Here is a 22831-nt window from a genome sequence, read left to right on the forward strand (position 1 = left end):
TCATGAGACCACACGGAGTATCGTGTGCAGTTTTGGGATCCTTCTTTTAGATAGGATATACTGAGATTGGAGAGGGTTCAGGGAAGATTTACGAGAATGGTTCAGGAATAAAAGGGTTACCATATGAGGAATATCTGGCAGCTCTTGGGCTGTATTCCCTGGAGTTCAGAAGAATGAGGGGGGATCTAATAGAAACATTCCAAATGTTAAAATGTCTGAACAGATTAGATGTGGCAAAGTTATTTCCCATGGTAAGGGAGTCTAGGACAAGAGGGCATGACTTCAGGACTGAAGGCCGTCACTTTAGAACAGAGATGTGGAGAAATTACTTTAGTCAGAAGGTGGCAAATCTGTGAAATTTGTTGCCATGAGCAGCTGTGGAGGCCAAGTCATTGGATGTATTTAAGGCAGAGATAGATAGATTCTTGATTAGCCAGGGCATCAAAGGGTATGAGGTGAAGGCAGGGGAGTGGGGAAAACTGGAAGAATTGGATCAGCCCTTGATTGAATGGTGGGACAGACTCAATGGGCCGAATGGCTGAAGCTTTATAAGGCATTGGTCAGATTGCACTTGGAGTATCGTGAGTGGTTTGGGTCCCTTATCTAAGAAAGGATGTGCCAGTATGGGAAAGACTCCAGAGGAGATTCATGAGAACAATCCCAGGAATGAAAGGTTTAACATACGAGGAGAGGAGAATCTGGTCCTGTACTCATGGGAGTTTAGGAGAATGAAGGGGGGATCTCATTGAAACCTATCGAATATCGTAAGGCCTAGATAGAGTGGCAAACCACTTCTGTTGAAAAATTAGCCAAAAACCATCATGGTCATTGGACCACGATGGCATTCGTCATATGACATGGCACGTAATGATGATGATGAGATAGAGTGGACGTGGAGAGGATGTTTCCTATATTAGATTAGATTATGAGGACACGCAGTCCTCGTTTATTATCATTTAGTAATGCATGCATTAAGAAATGATACAATGTTCCTCCAGTATGATATCACAGAAACACAAGACAGACCAAGACTAAAAAACTGACAAAAACCACATAATTATAACATATAGTTACAACAGTGCAAAGCAATACCGTAATTTGATGAAGAACAGACTATGGGCACAGTAAAAAAAAGTCTCAAAGTCTCAAAAGTCCCATCACCTCATGCAGACGGTAGAAGGAAGAAAACTCTCCGTGCCATGAACCTCCAGCGCCGCAAACTTGCCGATGCAGCACCCTGGAAGCACCCGACCACAGCCGACGCTTGAGTCCGTCCGAAAACTTCGAGCCTCCGACCAACCCTCCGACAGAGAGCACCGCGCACCATCTCTGCCGAGTGCTTCGACCCCGGCCCCGGCAACAGGCAACAGGCAAAGCCGAGGATTCGGGGCCTTCGAAGATTTTCGATCACACAGTAGCAGCGGCAGCGAAGGGGGCATTTCAGAAGTTTCTCCAGATGTTCCTCCGTGCTTCTCACGTCTGTCTCCATCAAATCAGAACTGTGCACGGCATCCTACTTGACAAATACAATATCATTCACCGGAGCGGCCGCGCGCACTGCGTCGCGTTGCTGTCTTCTCCTTCCCCTTTTGGGGTAAGCCTAGAACCGGACTCAGAATGCAAGGATGTCCCATTAGAACAGAGATGAGGAGGAATTTCTTTAGCCAGAGGGTGGTGAACTTGTTGTATTCATTGCCACAGACGGTTGTAGAGGCCAGGTTATTAGATATATTCAAAGCGGAGGTTGATTGATTCTTGATTATTCGGGGCCTCAAAGGTTATGGGTTGAAGACAGAAATATGGAGTTGAGAGGGATAATAAATCAGCCATGGCAGATCAGATGGGCTGAATAGCCAATTTCTCTTCCTATATCTTATGATCTTTTGGTCTTATTTATTGGGATACCAATATTTATTTATTGGGTGCCACCCAGAAATCTCTCAGTTGCATCCTAGCCTAATGACAGGACAATTTACAATGACCAATTAACCTACTAACCGATAGGCCTTTGGACTGTGGGCGGAAACCGGAGCACCTGGAGGAAACCCACACGGTCGCAGAGAAAACATACAAACCCCTTTCAGGCAGCAGTGGGAATTGAACCCGGGTCATCTGCACTGTAGAGCGTTGTGCTGACCAGTACACTGCCGTGCCTCTCTTTGCTGTTTTTTGAATCTTTTACCAGTATCACTTCTCCCAGTTTCACCTATCATCCAAAGCTCAAGGCTTGCAATAGTGAGCTGCATTTCATTGTGAAGCCTATTAAAACCGACAATCTGGCAAATCAGCTGGACTATCTTGCTATTTGATTCATCTTCGTTTAAGACCTTAGAGGGTGTTGCAATAGATTGCCGAGTGAACTGAGCGAGTTTAAGGGAATCACAGAAAATAGGACCCTGTTCAAGTGAGAGTGAGATGGAGGGGTGGCAGTGGGAACGGGGGGCCAGTGAGCAAGAGGCGATGGCTGGAGCGGGGAGGATCAGAGGAACTGGGGCTCTGGCAAGGGGCAAGGGAATTTAGGAAGGAGAGCACCAGTGCCAGCAGCGAACAGGCCCAACGTTACCTGGTGCGCCAATCCCAAACCACTGGGATTTCCAAAATGGAAAGAAATCAAATCTTTACTATAACCGGCTTTCTGCCTCATCTACTGATCTTGAAGATGAACTTGCTGTTCCAACTACCCTGTTTTATTTTTATTGTTCAGTGTGAGTGAGGAGCATCCATTTGTTGGACCTCCCCAACAGGATTGCTGAGCAGGTCTGAGAGGGCATGCAGCCTAGTCTGGTTCCATTCCCTCTGTTTCCCCATCCCGTAACTAATATAAATCCTTCCCCACAATATTGAATTCAGACGTTTAATATCTGAATTTTTTTTTGCATCTTCCTGCTAATGCATTGAGACAAAATCTTGTCCAGGGTGGAAAACTTGGAATGGATGGATCAGATATATAAACAAAATCTTGTTGCTACGTGCACAGCAAACAGCTGGCACCTGCCCAGGATCTGCCTGCTGACAATGTTTTGCAAAAAAGAAGGCAAAATAAAGGAATTTGGATTCTCTAACTAGGGGTAAAGTCTGCTTAGCTTTTACCCTGTTGATAGAGTACTGTGCAAAAGATTTAGGCACATATATAAAGTTAGGGCACCTAAGACCTTTTCACAGTGCTGTGTTTGTCAATGTGGGTCCACTCTTTCTGTTGCTGTTTTGGTCGACTGTGAATCGGGGCGGCCTGCAGATAGTGGGCACTTAGCTTCACTGAATATGGGCCCTTTCGATTTTTTTTTCTTATATTCTTTGTTTTCGCTCGTTCTTTCTTGCTGCCGATTGCGCGACGGGAAGGGGGCTTTCTTTTTCCCCTCTGCGCAATTTGTTACTCTTGCACGCGGTGCTGGAGTTGATCCTTTTCTTCGAACGGCCCCGCGGTCTGCCTTTGTTTCGTGGCTGTCCGTGGAGAGGAAGTACCTCAAGGTTGCATGCTTGGAAAATAAATGTACTTTGGATCCTTTAAGAGCGAGTTTGTAAATCCGGTGGGGGAAAAGGATGTTGGGAATGGTGAGGAGGGGAGCGCTGTGGGAGGGGTGAGGGACAGGTGGCAGTGAAGGAGTGCCAAACAATTGGTTTATTGATCATTACAGAATGTCTCTCTGGTGCTTCCCTTCTCCTTTTCCCAACCATGATTCCCCTCTCCCTGCCCCCTTCCCACTCTCAGTCCACAATAGAGACCCAAATCAGAATCAGGTTTATCATCACTCACATATGTCATGAAATTAGTTTTGCTTGTGGCAGCAGTACAGTGCAATACATAAAATTACTACAGCACTGTGCAAAAGTCACAGGCACCCTAGCTCGGCTGGCTACTTGGCGGCCTCAGGATTCTGTACAGGAGCCCAAATTGAGGCACTGAGAGCTTGGCTGCACATGCGTCAATATCTGAGAAACCACGTCCATCGTTTGAGTGAACATCACCTTGAGCACGTGGGCATTCCATCTGGGGAACTGTGAGGCACATGCTTAAAGTGGAAACGAGCCACATATTTATATATATTGTGGAGGTGGAGGTGAACCACTGGCAAACATTGTGCCAGAGAACATTCCTGGGTCTGTTCAGCTAGATTTAATGCCTCATCCTGCATACTTTGCCTCACCAGCTGCCAATTGCTGGAAACTGTTAATAAGCACCTTTGAACAACAGATCTGCAGAATCCGAATTGGAATCTGGTCATGCAATGTGTTATTTTGTGGCGGCAGTGCATAAAAATCTATAAATCACAATAAGCAACATATATAAGTAGTGCAAAAAAAAGAGCAAAAATAATGAGGTCATGGGTTGTTTCATTGTCCGTTTAGAAATCTGATAGTGGAAGGGAAGGAGCAGTTACTAAAACATCGAGTGTGTGTCTTCAGGCTCCTGTACCTCCTCCCCAATGGTGGTACTGAGAAGAGGGCATGTCTCGGGTGACGGAGGTTCTTAACGATGGACGCCGCCTTTTTGAGGCACTGCCTTTTGAAGATGTCCTCGGTGCTGGCGCTGGCCGAGTTCACGACCCCCTGCAGCGTTTTCCAATCCCGCGCAGCGGCCCTTTCCTTACCGAACGGTGCTGCAACCAGCTCGAGCGCTCTCCGCCGCACATCCATGGAGACTCGCCGGCGTGCTTGACAAAGCAAAGCTCCAAAAATTCCTTGTGAAGTATGGCTGCTGTCGTGCCTCCTTTGTAATTGCATCAATATGTTGGGCAGGGTAGACCTTCGGAGATGTTTTCACCCAGGAATTTGGATGTGCTCACCCTTTCAATAGACAATAGACAATAGGTGCAGGAGTAGGCCATTCAGCCACAATCCACAATCAGTATCCTTTTCCTGCCTTCTCCCCATATCCCTTCACTCCGCTATCTTTAAGAGCTCTATCTAACTCTTTTTTGAAAGAATCCAGAGAATTGGCCTCCACTGCCTTCTGAGGCAGAGCATTCCACAGAACCACAACCCTCTGTGTGAAAATGTTTTTCCTCAACTCCGTTCTAAATGGTCTACTCCTTATTCTTAAACTGTGGCCTCTGGTTCTGGACTCCCCCAACATTCCCCAACATCTTTCCACTGCTGTTCCTCGATGAGGACTGGTGTGGGTTCCCTGGGTTTTCCCTTAGTGAGTTGCACAATCAATTCCTTGGCCTCACTGTGAGCAAGATTGTTCTTGGAATCTACCTTACCCCTCTACGCCTCCTCATCATCAATTTTGAGATTCTGTCAACAGCAGTTGGCACTTAGTCGTGCAGACTAAATGGCACATGTGTAAAAGAGACTGAACTGGGTGAACAAGTATAGAACTGCTTAAAAGTGGTAGGGCATTGAAATAATGTCAAAAATGTCTTTCCAATATTTTTCCAGCAAAGGACATGACCAAACATGTGAGTTAAAGAAGCTATCTCGGAATGACATCTATCGCATATAGGATTTCTATAAGAATAACGAGATAGTTTATCTTTAGACATATGAGCCCTGTGTACTACTTTAAACTGTTTCAACACATGTTTAGCACATATAGAGGATAGATTAACCAATTGAAGAATTTTTTCCCATTTTCCAATCGGTATAATAATGTTAAGTTCACTTTCCCAGTCTGCTTTAATTTTATTGGAAACATCAGGACATAAATTCATAATTATATTATGTATAATTGCTACAACACTTTTCTGAGAGAGATTTAAATCTAAAATTTTTTCCAAAATGTCCATTGGACATGGGTGTGGAAAATTAGGAGAAACAGTAATTAAAAGGTTGGTTGAGAGGAATGGAGTCATCGACACTAGGGTTTTCTTCTTTCCCATTTTCATGTTGTTAGTATTGCCCAAGTCTTTTAGTTTAGTTGACTAATTCTGTTTAGTTAAGTGTTTTTTGGGGATGGGTTTTTTTTTCTTTTTTTCTTTTTCATGATTTTTCTTCAGTTTTTTTTTGCTTTGTATTATTCACTATTATTCTGCACGATTGGGAGTTTTGTTAATTTTTACTATTTGGTTTTACAATTACTCATTTTAAATGTAACAATGTATCTCCTACTACTCGTATTTTTGCTTTGTTATGTTTTCATTCTATGAAATTAATAAGAAGATTGAAAAAGAAAAGTGGTAGGGCAGGCCGAAACGGGGCACAGGAGAGTACAGATGCTGGAAAGCTGAAGCGATGTTCAAAGGAGATGGAGGAACTCACTGGGTCATGCGCTGTTACGTTGAAGATGTGTAAGAGATTGGTGAGGCCTAATTTGTGCGCAGTTTTGGTCATCTACCTACAGGAAGCACGTAAATAAGGTTGAAAGTGTGCAGAGGATCTGAGTTGTAAGGAAAGACTGAATCAGTTGGGATGCTTTACTGCGGAACGTAAAAGATTGAGGGGAGATTTGATAGAGGTATGCAAAATTATGAGGGGGTATAGATCGGGTAAATGCAAGCAGGCTGAGGTTGGGTGGGGCTACAATGACAGGTCATGGGTTAAGGGTGAAAGGTGAAAAGTTTAAGAGGAACGTGAGGGGAAACTTCTTCACTCAGAGGATGGTGAGAGTGTGGAATGAGCTGCCAGCACAAGGGGTGCATGCGAGTTCGATTTCAATGTTTAAGAGAAGTTTGGATAGGTACATGGATAGTAGGGGTACGGAGGGCTATGGTCCCGGTGCAGATTGATGGGATTAGGCAGTTTAAATGGCTTCGGCATGGACTAGATGGGCCAAAGGGCCTGTTTCTGTGCTGTACTTTTCCACGAGTCTTTGACTCTATCTGTGGATCTGACTGATCATTTCCTTCCACAGAGGCTGCCCAACCCTGCTTAGATCTTCCAGCGACTTGTCAAAAAAGCAGAAGCAGAGAAAATAGGATGCATGATGCTGAGATGGATCCTAGGATGCGCTGGGCCACATCATCAGCGATGTCACCTGCAGTCATCCGGTGTTTCAACATCGGACAGCCTCGCCCAGGCGACCCAGCCAGGGTTGATCAGGCCCCCGACTTGTGTCCCAGCAGCAGTGGTCCAGGGGTCACACCCCTTGATCCATGCGTATCTGAAGGCTTACTCAGCAACCTCTTTGCAGGCCCCCCTAATGCCAAGGAGTGAGTAGGTTCTGCAGAGTGAGCAGCTGTTAATAGGGACAATAGGAGATTGGATCTGTAAATTAAAACAAAAACAGGAATTTCTGTAAACATTCAGCAGATCAAACTTCAAAGTTCAAAGTAATTTTTTATTATCAGAGTACATATATGTCACCATATACAACCCTGAGATTCATTTCTCTGCAGTAGATCTATAGAATAGTAACTATAACAGGATCAATGAAAGATCAACCAGAGTGCAGAAGACAACAAACTGTGCAAATGCAAATATAAATTAATAGCAAAAAAAAATGAGAACACGAAATAGCAGGGTAAAGAATCCTTAAAGTGAGGATTCTTTGTTGTGGGAACATCTCAATGGATAGGCAAGTGAGTGTCGTTATCGCCTTTTGTACAGGAGCCTCATGGTTGAGGGGCAGTAACTGGTCTTGAAGCCGGTGATGTGAATCTTGAGGCTCTTGTACCTTCTACCTGATGACAGCAGTGAGAAAAGAGCATGGTCTGGCTGGTGAGGGTCCCTGATAATGGATGCTGCTTTCCGATGGCAGCAATTCTTGTAGATGTGCTCCATGTTGGGAGGGCTTTACCCATGATGTACTGGGCTGAATCCACTACCTTTTGCCATCCTCTGAGGAGGAACCAGCTGAATATTTAGAACATCTAATTTTTCTTTATTTGGTGCAGTTTTATTTTTGAATTTTGGATGTGTACAAAACACTAGTTGGATCTCATTATAAGATTACCTCTTTTCAGAAAGGGCATGAAATCCTAAAGAAGGTGCAGAGAAGACTTCCATAGATCAAAGGTCAAAGGCCCATTTATCAGCAAAGCATGTATCCATATACAACTCTGAAATCCGTCTTCTTCCAGATAGCCATGAAACAAAGAAAGAACGTGAGAGTCGTTCAGAGAAAAACGTCAAATCTATGTGCCCCCCCCAAAAGAAATAACGACATCCTGATCCTCAACCCCTAAAACCCCCTTCCCCGGCACAAAATGGAACAGGAACATCAACCCTCGAAAATCCCCCGCAGAAAAGTGACTACCATAACCCTAACAGAACGTCAACACCCCTCACACAACAAAATGGAAAAGGAAAGGGTGATAAAAAAACACAGGATCACAGGATATAAAACTGTAAGTCTGATAAAAGTCTACAGATTAAACGTAGAGACATGATACCATCCTACGATATCACCAACGTTCATCGAAAGAGAGGGACACCTCACGAGGTAGTGAGGCCTACCTGTCTGCTACAGCTTTGTAGAGCACTACAGCACAGAAACAGGGGTACTGCTGGACCGTAGCCGTCCATGACAAAATTCAACCCTCAGCCACCATTCCCACACTCTCACCACCCTCTGAGTGATGACTACTGCTACTACTACGTCGACTCAGGCCTAGGGGGCCGGCGTCAGGCACGATGACGGACTCTCCACTTCTCCCTCTCCCTCATCAGTGTGTTCAGTTCATCTACATTAGCCGTGCCACTGTCTTCTAGGAGCGTGTTGACCATAGTCTTGGGAGGGCGCCCAGGGTTCATCCTCCCGTGCTTGGGCTCCCATATGACGACTAAGCTGGCAGGTAGCTCGGGATGGTATAGACAGTGCCCGCTAATTGCAGTCTTCTCGCCTCAATTTTAGTGGTGAGCATCGGTAGGTGGTTATAGAGCTCGACGTTCGTCATGTGCTGTTGCCAACTCACGTCAAGAGCCATCCGGAGCATTCATGTATAGCAACCATCTAGAGATTTCCGCATCGCCTTGCTGAGTGTCCACGTCTCGAATCCGTACGTAAGAATGGACTCTATGACTGCTATGAAAATCCTCTTTTTAAGCCCCCTGGTCAGGTTTGACTTCCAGGTTTCCTTCATGTCGTTCATAGCCCTCCACGCCAGCGCCTTCCGTATCTTTATGTCCTTCTCCGAACTCATCATTCTTGACATGAGGTACTTCTAGTCAAAGGCTTTCTTAATGGTATCTGAATAATGAAGTTCCCCTTAAACATTTCACCTTTCACCCTTTACCCTTGACCCCTAGTTCTAGTCTCTCCCAACCTCAGTGGGAAAAAGGCCTGGAAGCATTTACCCTATCCATGCACCTCATAATTTTATTTTGCTCTACCAAATCTCCTCTCATTCTCCTACGCTCCAAGGAATAAAGTCCTAACTTATTCAACCTTTCCTTGTAACAGGCAAATTCCCAAGTGGCTTTGAGGAAGTGATGTTTCAGTTCCAAAATTATACCAGATAATCGGGGTTTGTTGGGAGGAGATCTGACTAAGATGAACAAAATCAGGATAGGTTTGTGGAAGACAGAAGATTAGATTAGATTAGATTATGAGGACACGCAGTCCTCTTTTATTGTCATTTAGTAATGCATGCATTAAGAAATGATACAATGTTCCTCCGGTGTGATATCACAAAACACAGGACAGACCAAGACTGAGAAACTAACAAAAACTACATGATTATAACATATAGTTACAACAGTGCAACAATACCATAACTTGATGAAGAACAGGCCATGGCACAGTAAAAAAGTTCAAAGTCTCTCGAATATCCCACATCTCACACAGACGGGAGAAGGAAGAAAACTCTCCCTGCCATACCAACCACAGTCCAACTCTGAGTCGTCCGAGAGGAGAGGAAGGCTGTTTACATTAGTGGGCAATTGCAGGACATGGGGATTTCGGTACAGGTGAGATATGAGGAGAAGGTTTTTTTATTCAGTGAGTACAAACACAAAAGATTCTGCAGACGCTGGAAATTCAGTGTTTCACACACACAAAATACTGGAGGAACTCAGCAGGACAGGCAGCATCTATGGAGATGAATAAACAGTCAACGTTTCAGGGAATAATAGTGGGAATCTGGAATTTAGATCTCATAATGATGGAGAACCCAACTCAATGGGGGTTGACAAATGGGAAATAGATAATTAGTTGGGATATAGGGTGGTTGGTGCCACTAACGACCACAATAGATGCCATACTTTGAACGTTCTTCCTTCTGCCTGAACCATTCAATGATTACCCATAAGATCAGCGTCCCATGGCCAGCTGGTGGCGCAGTGAGATCAGCGCTGGACTCTGGAGCGAAGGTTTCCGAGTTCGAATCCAAGTCGGGCCACCCTCGAACACGCTTTCCATCCGTGCCAGGTTGAGTGCCGAGCTAGCCATTCGGCCTCGTAAAAAACACAAAGGTTCGAGTCAGGAACGTTCATAACTTGACCTGGTTAATCCTGACCCCACATGCCAGACAAGAATGGCTGAATGTCTGGTACGACACGCTTAAAAAAAACAGTGTCCCATCTCCATAAACTGGGTCTGAGAAAGTAGAGAAGCAGCAGAAGGAAGAGTATAGTGAATGACTGGCAATCCGGAAAGATATTTAAAAAAAAGGGAAAGGAAGGAGGATTGGATGAGTGGAGAAAGTTCAAAGTTCATCGTTATTATCAAAATATACAGCCTTGAAACTCATCTTCTTGCAGGCAGCCACAAAGCAAAGAAAATTCACCAAAAATACACACATCTGTACAATGTGCAAATGAGGACAAATCACGGAAATAGTATAAGAAACCTAAAACCCATGGAACGTGATCTGCAGAGTCCCCAAAAGTGAGTCCAGAGCTGCAGATCCCGTTCAGCGCCAAGGCGAGTGAAGCCCGTCGACTGCAGGGCAACAACTTTTCTCGAAACAAAGAAAACCCAAGAAAATATTTTAATGACAACAAAACTTACCAAATTCCTACAGCAATTTATGCCCACAGCCTGTACTACACAGCAGCTTTGGTGCAGAGAAACGTCCCGAGCGTGGGGGTTGTACAGTGACCCTGTGCGGCGTTGCCCACCCTGTAGTTACTCTGGTAGGAAGAAGTGGGGTCAGAGATGGATTTGACAACTATGTGTCAGATTGAAACATTTGTGACAGAGACTTTGAACGATGGGGATGCCCTTGTTTTTGGTGAAGGGAGGGCAGGTTAGGTTTGATGTTTCTCTCTGAACGACTTTTGCGATCTTTCTTTGTTTCGTGGCTATCTGGGGAAGACAAATTTCAGAGTTGTATATGGATGCAGGCTTCGACAGGAAGCACAATGAGAAAAAGCAAAGTAAGAGTAAGAGTTCGGCACGGACTAGAAGGGCAGAGATGGCCTGTTTCCGTGCTGTAATTGTTATATGGTTATATAGTTATATTTCAATTCAGAATTAGAATCAGGTTTAATATCATTGACATATGTTGTGAAATTTTTTTATCTTTGCGACAATGCAATATATGATAATAAAGGAAAATCTGTGAATTACGGTAAATATATATAAATAAGTTAAATTAAATAAGTAGAGCAAAAAATAGAAATTTTAAAAAAGTAGTGAGGTAGTGTTCATGGGTTCAATGTCCATTCAGAAATTGGATGGCAGAGGGGAAGAACCTGTTCCTGAATTGCTGAGTGTGTGTCTTTACACTTCTCTACCTCCTTCCTGATGGTAACAATGAGAAGAGGGCATGTCCTGGGTGGTGGGTGATCCTTAACGATGGACGCAACCTTTTCGAGGCATCGTTCCTTGATGGTGTCCTGGACACTACGGAGGCTGGTGCCAATGACGGAGCTAAGTTTACAATCTGTAATTGTTTAAAAGAAAAGGTTATCACAAAGTAAGGAACTCCTTGTATTTTCAATTGACTCTAAGGTCATTTTGGACATCAGAAACGTCAGTTACTTGGAAAAAAGGCAGCTCAAGGAGAGCTGGTGAAAATGGCCAAGTAATTGACATTTGGGGAGATGGTAACACAGCACCACACAGTGGCTACAGTGCGCAATTACAAGGGACTACGTTTCGCTTTATTCACATTCTGAGAATATATCAATATATAGCTCATGAAAGTTTTGCACAAAAGTTTGTCTATAAATATATCAACAGAACATAAGATTTTTTTTGGAGCAGACAGTAATGTACGAAGTATACAGATATAATAACACATTTCTTGATTTCAGCTCTTAATAGTTCCCCATGGATTACATAAATTTTCTGTTTCAGCTACAGTCATTGACTAGTTCTGAAATGCCACAGCTACCCTCTCCTACCAGACACTGCAAGTGCAGAGCAGACTCGATGGGCTGAATAGCCTAATCCCGCTCTTATGTCTCATGGTACTAAAACCCGGTCTGTGTGCTTATTAGTGCACAGAGAAAAAGCATATTGTGCTCCAGGAAGGGAAGGTGTGGTAGATTTTTCTTTGCTGGAACTAGCCAACCCCCATCTCTAGTACAAGAAAATCTGCAGTTGCTGGAAATCTGAAGCAAGCCAAATCTTTCCTGTATTTGTGCAGATCACTAAGATCGTGGGATGACTTTCCAGGAAAGATAAGCAGCTTGCGTCGACAATTCTGCTTGACTCACTGAGTTCCTTCAGCTGAATGCTCGTAGCTCCAGATCCCAATCCCTTGTACCTCCGAAATAACGACCGAGGTTGACAAAAGTATTCCAGGTTCTTTCCCCTTCCTTTCCAGTCTCAGCCCGAAATGGCAACTGTTTATCCCTCTCCAGAAATGCAGCCTGACCTCCAGCATTTTGTGTGTGTGTATGTGTGTGTGTGTGTGTGTGTGTGTGTTGCTCAGGATTTCCAGCAGTTGCAGGATTTCTTAGGTTGACAATGAACCTGACCGATGAACTCAGGACAGATTTGGGCACATTTCTAGTGTAATGGCTGGAGGAAAGACAGATATGCAACGTCAAAGTAAAAGTCGAGATTATTGTCACAGCCACAAGTGCACGTATGCACAAAAACTTGCTTGCAGCAGCGTCACAGTCCGCAGCACCGTATGTCCTTCCTTTCTATTGCGTTAATCTCTTCTTTAACCAGCAACGCCACCCCACCTCCCCTTCCTTCATGTCTATCCCTCCTGAATATTGAATATCCCTGAACGTTGAGCTCCCATCCTGGTCACCCTGGAGCCATGTCTCTGTGATCCCAACTATATCATAATCATTAATAACAATCTGCACTTTCAATTCATCCACCTTATTACGGATGCTCCTTGCATTGACACACAAAGCCTTCAGGCGCTCTTTTACAACTCTCTTAGCCCTTATACAATTATGTTGAAAAGTGGCCCTTTTTAATGCTTGCCCTGGATTTGTCGGCCTGCCACTTCTACTCTTTTCCTTAGTACTTTTTGCTTCTACCCTCACTTTACACCCCTCTGTCTCTCTGCACTGGTTCCCATCCCCCTGTTGTGAACTAACCTCCTCACGCCTAGCCTCTTTAATTTGATTCCCACCCCCCAACCATTCTAGTTTAAAGTCACCTCAGTAGCCCTCGCTAATCTCCCTGCCAGGATATTGGTCCCCCTAGGATTCAAGTGTAACCCGTCCTTTTTGTACAGGTCACGCCTGCACCAAAAGAGGTCCCAATGATCCAAAAACTTGAATCCCTGCCCCCTGCTCCAATCCCTCAGCCACGCGTTTATCCTCCACCTCATCGCATTCCTACTCTCACTGTCGCGTGGCACAGGCAGTAATCCCGAGATTACTACCTTTGCGGTCCTTTTTCTCAACTCCCTTCCTAGCTCCCTATATTCTCCTTTCAGGACCTCATCCCTTTTCCTACCTATGTCATTGGTACCTATATGCACCATGACCTCTGGCTCCTCACCCTCCCACTTCAGGATATCTTGGACACGATCAGAAATATCCCGGACCCTGACACCAGGGAGGCAAACTACATGCCGGAACAGATGGCGACAGCACGGCATTTCATTGTTTTATTCTTATTATTATTATTACTACTTTATTGTCGCCAAAGAATTGATAATAGAGCGTACAATCATCACAGCGATATTTGATGCTGCGCTTCGCAGAACCTAACAATTTCAGAACAGACGGCAACAAGACTGAAGCCAGAAGGGTTAGAAATGTACTCACCAAATACTTTTTGACCCATAGCTTACTGAATAAATAAGTATACTCACTTTGCCCTGTCTTCTGTCCTTGCTTGTATGAAGGTGCTTTACCCATTTATGCAAGTACTTCTCTGACAAGAGGTGTGTAACAGCCTAATGTAACGTTGTATGGAAATGAAAGATAACACTGATGCAGACATGTTTTATACATTTAACAAGCTGCTTTATTAATGCAACAGAGTTAGTCAGTTTTTCAATGTTCGTCGTCAGCCGGGTCATACTGCTCGTGAACTCCCTGTCGCTTGCCTCCATACGCTTCAGTATTTGTTTTCTTTTAGTTTTAAGTCCTCCTGTGCGAGAGCCAAGAGCAATTCCTTTTAAGTTTTTCCACTCTGTAACTGGACAAACGTGCACCAAGTATATCGTTTCCTCTTCGCTTGTTTTCTGTGCGTCCTGCACATGCCCAGTAGGAGGAGATTCGCCCAAATATCTGTCTAACGTGGACGGAGATATTTTGGAAAAACGCTTAGTGCGGACGCCTGTCATTTTTACTCGAAACCGGCGTTTTCAAAATTATCCGGCGTCATGTGGACGTAGCCTCAGAGTGTTGCTGCCCTCGGAAAGGAGTTTGTTCGTACTCCCTGTGGGATGCGTGGGTTTCCTCCCACAGTCCAAAGACATGCTGGCTAGCAGGATAATTGGTCATTGTAAAATGTCCTGTGATTAGGCTAGGAGTAAATTAAGGATTGCTGGGTGCCGTGGCTCGAAGGGCCTATTTCTAAATTGCGGGTTCCCAGCCTGGGGTCCACAAACCCCTCGGTTAATGATAGAGGTCCATGGCATTGAAAAAAAGGTTCCGAACCCCTCCTCTAAATAAATAGACGGGATCAGTTGTGAACGGAGGTTACGAGCCCCATTCCTGGGAATGAACTCTGAATGCGAACACAAAGCAGTGCTGAGGGAGTGTTGGAGAATTGGCATCTTCTGGGTGAGACACCAAGTATGGGTCCCACCCCTTTCGAATCAGATAAAAAGGTTTGATCCCGCATTTCCAAAGAAGAACATGGTGCTGGCCCAATATTTATTCTACTTAAACTAAAACCGTTTCATCTGCCCATTATTTGGTTTCTGTTTGAGAGTCTTGTCTTGAACTGCTTCCTACATTACGGCCATCTCCAGTGAGCTGTAAATAATCTTGGCGGGTCCTGAACTTGAGAGAGACTTTCCTTTCTCGTGGCCTCCATTGGACAAGAGGTACAGAAGCCTGAAGTCCCTCAGCACCAAAGTCAAAAGCAACAACTTTCCTTCAATTCTTTGGTTCTTGAACCAGCCTGCACAACATTACTAGCTTAATAAAACTATACCCACTCGTTAGACCACACTTGGAGTATTGTATGCAGTTTTGGGCTCCTTATTTCAAAAAGGATATACTGACGTTGGAGAGGGTCCAGAGAAGATTCACAAGAATGATTCCAGGAATAAAAGGGTTGCCGTATGAGGACCGTCTGGCAGCTCTTGGGCTGTATTCCCTGGAGTTCAGGAGAATGAGGGGGGATCTCATAAAAACATTCCGAATGTTAAAAGGCCTGAACAGATTAGATATGGCACAGTTATTTCCCATGGTAGGGGATTCTAGGACAAGAGGGCACGACTTCAGGATTGGAGGATGTCCTTTTAGATGCGGAGAAATTACTTTAGTCAGAGGGTGGTAAATCTGTGGAGTTTGTTGCCACGAGCAGTTGTGGAGGCCAAGTCACTGGGTGCATTTAAGGCAGAGATAGATAGATTCTTGATCAGCCAGGGCATCAAAGGGTATGGGGAGAAGGCAAGGGAGTGGGGATGACTGGAAGAATTAGATCAGACCATGATTGAATGGAGAAGCAGACTCGATAGGCTGAATGGCCTACCTCTGCTCCTATGTCTTATGGTCTTATGATCACTTTTTGCAAAAGTAGACTTCTTATTCTAATTGAGTTCTTTCTTGCTGAAATTGTGTTTAATTTATATTTTTCTTGTGCATACGGTGCTGCGGACTGTGATGCTGCTGCAAGCAAGTTTTTGTGCATACGTGCACTTGTGGCTGTGACAATAATCTCCACTTTTACTTTGACTGGATGAACTGGGCTTGTACTTGTTGGAATTTAGAAGATTGAGGGGGGATCTGATTGAAATGTATAAAATCCTAAAGGGATTGGACAGGCTAGATGCAGGAAGATTGTTCCTGATGTTGGGGAAGTCCAGAACGAGGGCTCACAGTTTGAGAATAGAGGGGAAGCCTTTTAGGACCGAGATTAGGAAAAACTTCTTCACACAGAGAGTGGTGAATCTGTGGAATTCTCTGCCACAGGAAACAGTTGAGGCCAGTTCATTGGCTATATTTAAGAGGGAGTTAGATATGGCCCTTGTGGCTACGGGGGTCAGGGAGTATGGAGGGAAGGCTGGGGCAGGATTCTGAGTTGGATGATCAGCCATGATCATAATAAATAGCGGTGCAGGCTCGAAGGGCCGAATGGCCTACTCCTGCACCTATTTTCTATGTTTCTATGTTTCTATGTCATGACAGCGGTTTTAAAACGCTCCGGTTACCCCGTACACACTGCAACGGATATTAGGCGTTTTCAGATTTATTCACTCTGGAGACCGTTTCTGAAAATCTCCGTTTTCGGGGGCTGAAAACACCGTTTCAATGTGGACGGAAGGTCAAAATAAAGAGAAAAAGCGTTTTCAAAATTATCCGGCGTAGTGTGGACATAGTCTGAGCTCCAACGGCCCGAGCTGCGATGGCCTCACGCTGACTCACGCCCATTCAGACAAAGGGATGAGGTCATTTGGATCTAATGACTATGGTGACATCCGTCTGTCTCCAAGGACAATGGAGCACAGGGATGACTCCTCCAGGGCACAAGCCTGAGCAGAAAGTATGGAGACCTAAGCATTCAGCTCTCCTTTTCGTGAGACTACTAGCCAGTAGTGGAAGCTGACAAGCATTACCTGCTACACAACCACGCTAGACACGTCAGAACGACCATTAGACACACTTGGATTTGGATCTAATAGTCCTTCTAAAATTAACACATTGCCGGGCATTCTGAGGAATGTTTCAAAGTTCACAGTACACTTATTATCAAAGTATGTATACATTATACAACCTCGAGATTCACCTCCTTACGGGCAGCCACATAACAAAGAAACACAATTGAACCCATTAAAAAAATCAAGATCTTAATGTTGAAGTGACTTATGCAGAAAGGCTTAGCTCAGTAAAATAAAACCGTGGTGAATCAAACCGGTCTAGTCCTGGTTCAATATTGTATCATCTAATCCTGAAGCCAAGCCAAGGTGATTCCTAAATCCCCAAGTATTCCCAGCATGCAGGATTGGGCTGATATGTAATGAAGAATTTCATATATTCAGATCAGCACTGGATCTAATTACCTGAGGAGATGTGAAAGGAATTATCAAGAGCATTTTGAGAAAATACTCAAAGTGTGAAGAGTATTTTGAGGAATCACCAAGAGTAGCTTGATCACGTGATCGCTTTGTAGGGATCTCTTTTCACCTTGACACGAACGATTCCTTTTCCGTTGATCAGTGCCAAAAAAGCCAAATTAATGTTGTAAAAAATTGAAACAAGAAAATTTCCAAGTTTTCTCAGCGTTGCATATATATTTATTTTAATTCACAGTTTTCTCTATATTACCATGTATTGCATAGTCCTGCTGCCGCAGAGTTAACAAAACGTCAGTGATGTTAAACCTGTTTCTGAGTATTTTGATAAATATACGGTATGTGTGGCAGCAAAGTGGGAAAAGTTGAGTGCTGGTGCTGAAGGAAGTTCCCGATGACTGCATGTATGAGACAGATTTGATTTCCATTTGGTGTATTGCTCTCATCCATTTATACATCTGTATAATTATTGATTTATTGCTCCCATTGGATACGTTCCTGGCTAAGGAGTTACTCTTCACTTCAGAATAATGCCAGATTAATAAAAGTAACCAAACCTTGTATGTGTCTAGTGCTTTCACAAACTCAAAACTCCTAGAAGTGCAATGGAATCAGAGTTGTAATGAAGGGAATGTGGCAATTGGTTAGCTCAGAGGAAGCTCCTACAGAGAGACCAGTCGATAGCTTCCTCTTGAAAGAACTAATTCCAACGCTGTGGAATTTCTCACTCCCTTTCATCCTTCTCCAGCTTGCAGACATTTGCAATCACACAGCCCGGGTTTGTGCTAATTGAATTTGACGCAAGTGAATTTCAGATGTGAGTTCATCTTCTCCATGTTACTGTTTTTGACGACTACAGTTAATTTCTTGGAATTAATTTCAAGCCTCATAATTTCCTGACTTTGATTAATTCTATTTCTGGTCATCTCATAATCAGAATCAGATTTAATATCATTGGCATATGTTGTGAAATTTGTTCTTCTTGTGACAACAATACAATGCAATACTCAATAATAATAAAAATACTTGAATTACAGAAAATATATATATATATATACGAATTGACAATAAACTGGACTGGTCTAAGAACACTGAAGCTGTCTACAAGAAGGGTCAGAGCCATCTCTATTTCCTGAGCATACTGAGGTCCTTTAACATCTGCCGGACGATGTTGAGGATGTTCTACGAGTCTGTGGTGGCCAGTGCGATCATGTTTGCTGTTGTGTGCTGGGGCAGCAGGCTGAGGGTAGCAGACACCAACAGAATCAACAAACTCATTCGTAAGGCCAGTGATGTGTGGGAATGGAACTGGACCCTCTCACGGTGGCGCCTGAAAAGAGGATGCTGTTCCTGAGCCAATAGGCTGGTCCTGGACTTATTTCTTTGCATAATTTACATAGTACTATTTAACTATTTATGGTTTTATTACTATTTAATTATTTATGGTGCAAATGTAACGAAAACCAATTTCCCCCGGGATCAATAAAGTATGACTATGACTATTTGGACATTGAACTCATGAACACTTTCTTACTAGTGTTTTATTTATATTAGATTAGATTAGGTTATGAGAACACTCAGTCCTCTTTTATTGTCATTTAGAAATGCATACATGCATTAAGAAATGATACAATGTTCCCCTGGAGTGGTATCACAGTAAACAGGACAAACCAAAGACTAGCACTGACAGAAACACATAATTATAACATATAGTTACAGCAGTGCAAAGCAATACCATAATTTGATAAAGAACAGACTATGGGCACGGTAAAAAAGTCTCAAAGTCTCGATCGACTCCCGAGTCCCTGATAGCAGGTGGCAAAAGGGAGAAACTCCCTGCCATAAACCTCCAGGCACCGTCAACTTGCCGATACCTTGGAAGCAGCCGACCCCAGCCGACACTGAGTCCATCTGTCCGAAAACTTCGAGTGTTCAACCAACCCCTCCGACACAGCTTCCCGAGCGCCATCCTCTGCCAAGCACCTTCGACCTCTCCCCAGCCACTGAAACACGCAAAGTCGAGGATTTCAAGGCCTTCAGCTCCGGAGATTCCGGTTACCACACAGTAGCAGCGGCAGCGAAGCGGGCATTTCAGAAGTTTTCCAGATGTTCTTCTGTACTCTCACGTCCGTCTCCATCAAATCAGATTTGTGCACGGTCCCCTACTTAACAGATATTCATCACCGGAGAGGCCGCGCGCGCTGCCGTCCCCCCTATGTATTAGTTAACTATATATTAGTTAAATTAAATAAGTAGAGCAAAAAAGTATTGAGGTAGGGTTCATGGGTTCAACGTCCATTCAGAAATCAGATGGCAGAGGGGAGGAAGCTGTTCCTGAGTCGCTGAGTGTGTGGCTTCTGGCTTCTGTACCTCCTCCCTGATGGCAGCAATGAGGACGGGGCATGACTTAGGTGATGGGGCCCTTCATGATAGATGCTGCCCTCTTCAGGTGCAGCTCCTTGAAGATGTCCTGGATGCTGGGGAGGCTGGTGCCCAGGATGGGGCTGACTGAGCTCACAACTTTCTGCAGCTTTTTTCAATCCTGTACAGTCACCTCAACCCCCGACCACCACCCGCCATACCAGATGGTGATTCCGCAGTACATCTGTAGACATTTGCGAGTGTCTTTAGTGACAAATCTCCTCAGATTATTAATGAAATATAACCACAGTAGTGCCTTCTTCTAATATACTGTAAATGCAATGGACTAAATGGTATTTTTCTCTAATAATGTGGTTATTTTTATATCTCTGGCATCAAATCATTGTTCATCTATGTGCAGTGAGATGTAGCTGTATAAAATTAGGCCACATTTGGAGCTGCAGTTCTGGTTGCTCATTACAGGAAGGTTGTGGCGGCTTTGGAGAGGGTGGTGAAGAGATTCACCAGGAAATCACTAAGATTACAGAGTACTAACTATAAGGAGATGTTGAACTTTCCTGGGCTGTTTCCTCTGGAGATGTGAAGGTTCAGTGCAACGTGTTAGATATTTATAACATTATGAAAGGCATAGATAGGGCAGAGAGCCAGAGTCTTTTCCCAGGCTGGAAATATGAAATAATATGGAGCATGGCTTTAAGAAGAGAGAAGGGGAGACATGTGGGACAAGTTTCCTACCCAGAGTACTGTTCCCTCTAAGCTGCGCGGGCGCGCGGCCGCACTGTAACTGAAATGCTTCCGCACACATAGCCTTTGTTGCCACACAGCTGGAATTTTGGTTAATATAATGTTAATATTGGATGGCAGGGTAGAGGTACATCTCTACCAAAGGAGGTGTAAGGCGCTCCTTCCCTCCACTAGCCTGCGTGTCACCCTTGGTCAAGGTGTAGCTCCCCCCTCCCCCAATCAGGGTCACGTGAAGCCATGGGACCAGGTGGTGGACGGTCGTACAAGCAGCCGGTGCAGATCACAATTCCTGGTTATGTGACCACTGACGCCAGGCAGACAATCTCTGAAAAGTATAGATAATGCCTGGGGACACCCATTTCGTAAAGACACTGACCAGAAGAAGGCAATGGAAAACCATTTCTGCAGAAAAAAAAATTGCAAGACTCAGTATTGGTCAAACCATGAGTGCCCATGACATACGACATGGCACATAATGATAATGATGATGTTCATATGTTTGAAATTATGTTAATATAATCTTGAAATTATGCTAATATAGACTTCCTCTGGCAGCAGGAAGAGGACAGTTTTCTTATTTTATTCCCCTTCCAACACTACTCTCCCCTCCCCCTTAAGAGTGAAGGTCATGCCCATCCCAACCTGCCGGGCAAGTCTTCCCACTCTACATTTCACAACGCCCACATTTCTCACTCTCTGACTACTCCCATTCACTCGTTGACCAGGCAAACCTTGCTCACCTGGCTATCCTCATGGTTTACCCAGTTTTACTCTCGGAAACACCCAACTTCCCCGCCCTTCCTGCAGGCCTCTTTTGCCTCCTTCCTAGTCAGCGGCCTGAAACCTTGACTCCGTTTTTCATCAAAGTTCCAAGTACATTTATTATCAAAGTATCTATAGATACAACCCTGAGATTCATCTCCTTACAGAAACCCGATAGAACCCAATTTAAAAAGAAAGACCAACCCCCGATGTGCAGAGAAAGAGAAAAAAAACATAAATCACGCAAGGAATTAAAACTACCAACAGCATTCGGAACCAAATTGATTAGATTAGATTAGATTAGATTCAACTTTATTGTCATTGTGCCGAGTACAGATACAAAGCCAATGAAATGCAGTTAGCATCTGACCAGAAATGCAAAGAATAGTGTTATTTACAAAATAACTGCGAATAAAAAGAAGTGCTACAGCATACAAATATAGAAGTTCTGAGACAGTACAATACGGATGCAGTACTGCTTAGCGCTGTGATGTGAGGTTCAGCAGGGTCACAGCCTCAGGGAAGAAGCTCTTCCTGAGCCTGCTGGTGCGGGAGCGGAGGCTCCTGAATTGCCTACCGGATGGGAGGAGAGTCAAAGGTCCATGGTTAGGGTGAGATGCATCCTTGATAATCTTTTCACCCTGCCCAGGCAGCATTTATGGTAGATGTTCTCAATGGTGGGCAACTGGGTGCCGATAATCCGCTGGGCAGTCTTCACCACATGCTGGAGTGCTTTGTGGTCCGATACAGGACAATTGCCATACCACACTGAGATGCAGTTGGTGAGTATGCTCTCAATGGTACAGTGGTAAAAGTCCATCAGTATCCTGGGACAGAGGTGAGCTTTCTTGATGCTCTGCAGGAAATAAAGGCGCTGTTGCGCCTTTTTGATCTGGATGGAGGAGTTCAGGGACCAGGAGAGATCCTTGGAAATGTGGACACCAAGGAATTTGAAGGAAATTGAGTGCACAGTCCTGAATCCCAGGGCAGCCGGACTAGGCCCGTAGCCTCAGTCTCAGTTCACCATATAGCAGGGTGAACTGCCATGGAGCTGGCAGACACGGAGCAAATGGCAGCCTCACAGACTCAGTGCCAGGAGAGAGGAGCAAACACCGCAGAGGAGCGAGCGGAATCAGCCCGACCCTCGCCTCTGGTCCCAACACCCGACCTTCTCGGTCTGTCTGGGCTCGTCATTGGATCTGGGCCGTGGCATGCTCTGGGACTCGGGGCCCCGCTGCAGCGATATGTTCCAGGCCTAGGCCTCACTGGCCAGCCCAAAGCCATTCTCCACCCCTACAAATCGGCTCACCACACCATTCCACTCTAACTGAAGTGGAAGTTTCCGACATTTTCTGTTTCGATGTTATTGACCAAGGCTTTATATTGTTAGGTATGAGCATGCTACCCACATAGACTGTGTTACTGACTGCTGCTCTATATTCTGCCCGAATGAATATAAGTTATTCAGTCAGGCAAGCACATGACGTGCAGATATTGGAACCATACAG

At 44.5% G+C, this 22831-nt stretch overlaps 1 protein-coding gene across 11 annotated transcripts in view; it reads left to right on the top strand.

The window, feature by feature from the left end:
* Positions 1-22831, top strand: part of LOC140204446 (gremlin-1-like) — a 129749-nt gene that overhangs the window by 63091 nt on the left and 43827 nt on the right. The window contains exon 3 of one of the 11 annotated variants that reach the window (XR_011887617.1): positions 8735-8891. The exons of the other annotated variants lie outside the window; for them this stretch is intronic. The gene's annotated coding sequence lies outside the window, so the exon portion shown is untranslated. Of the gene's footprint in view, positions 1-8734; positions 8892-22831 lie in introns of those variants that run through there. 11 annotated transcript variants of the gene reach the window in all.

Source organism: Mobula birostris, chromosome 10 (genome assembly GCF_030028105.1).
Source record: "Mobula birostris isolate sMobBir1 chromosome 10, sMobBir1.hap1, whole genome shotgun sequence".
In the NCBI taxonomy this organism is placed as follows: domain Eukaryota; kingdom Metazoa; phylum Chordata; class Chondrichthyes; order Myliobatiformes; family Myliobatidae; genus Mobula; species Mobula birostris.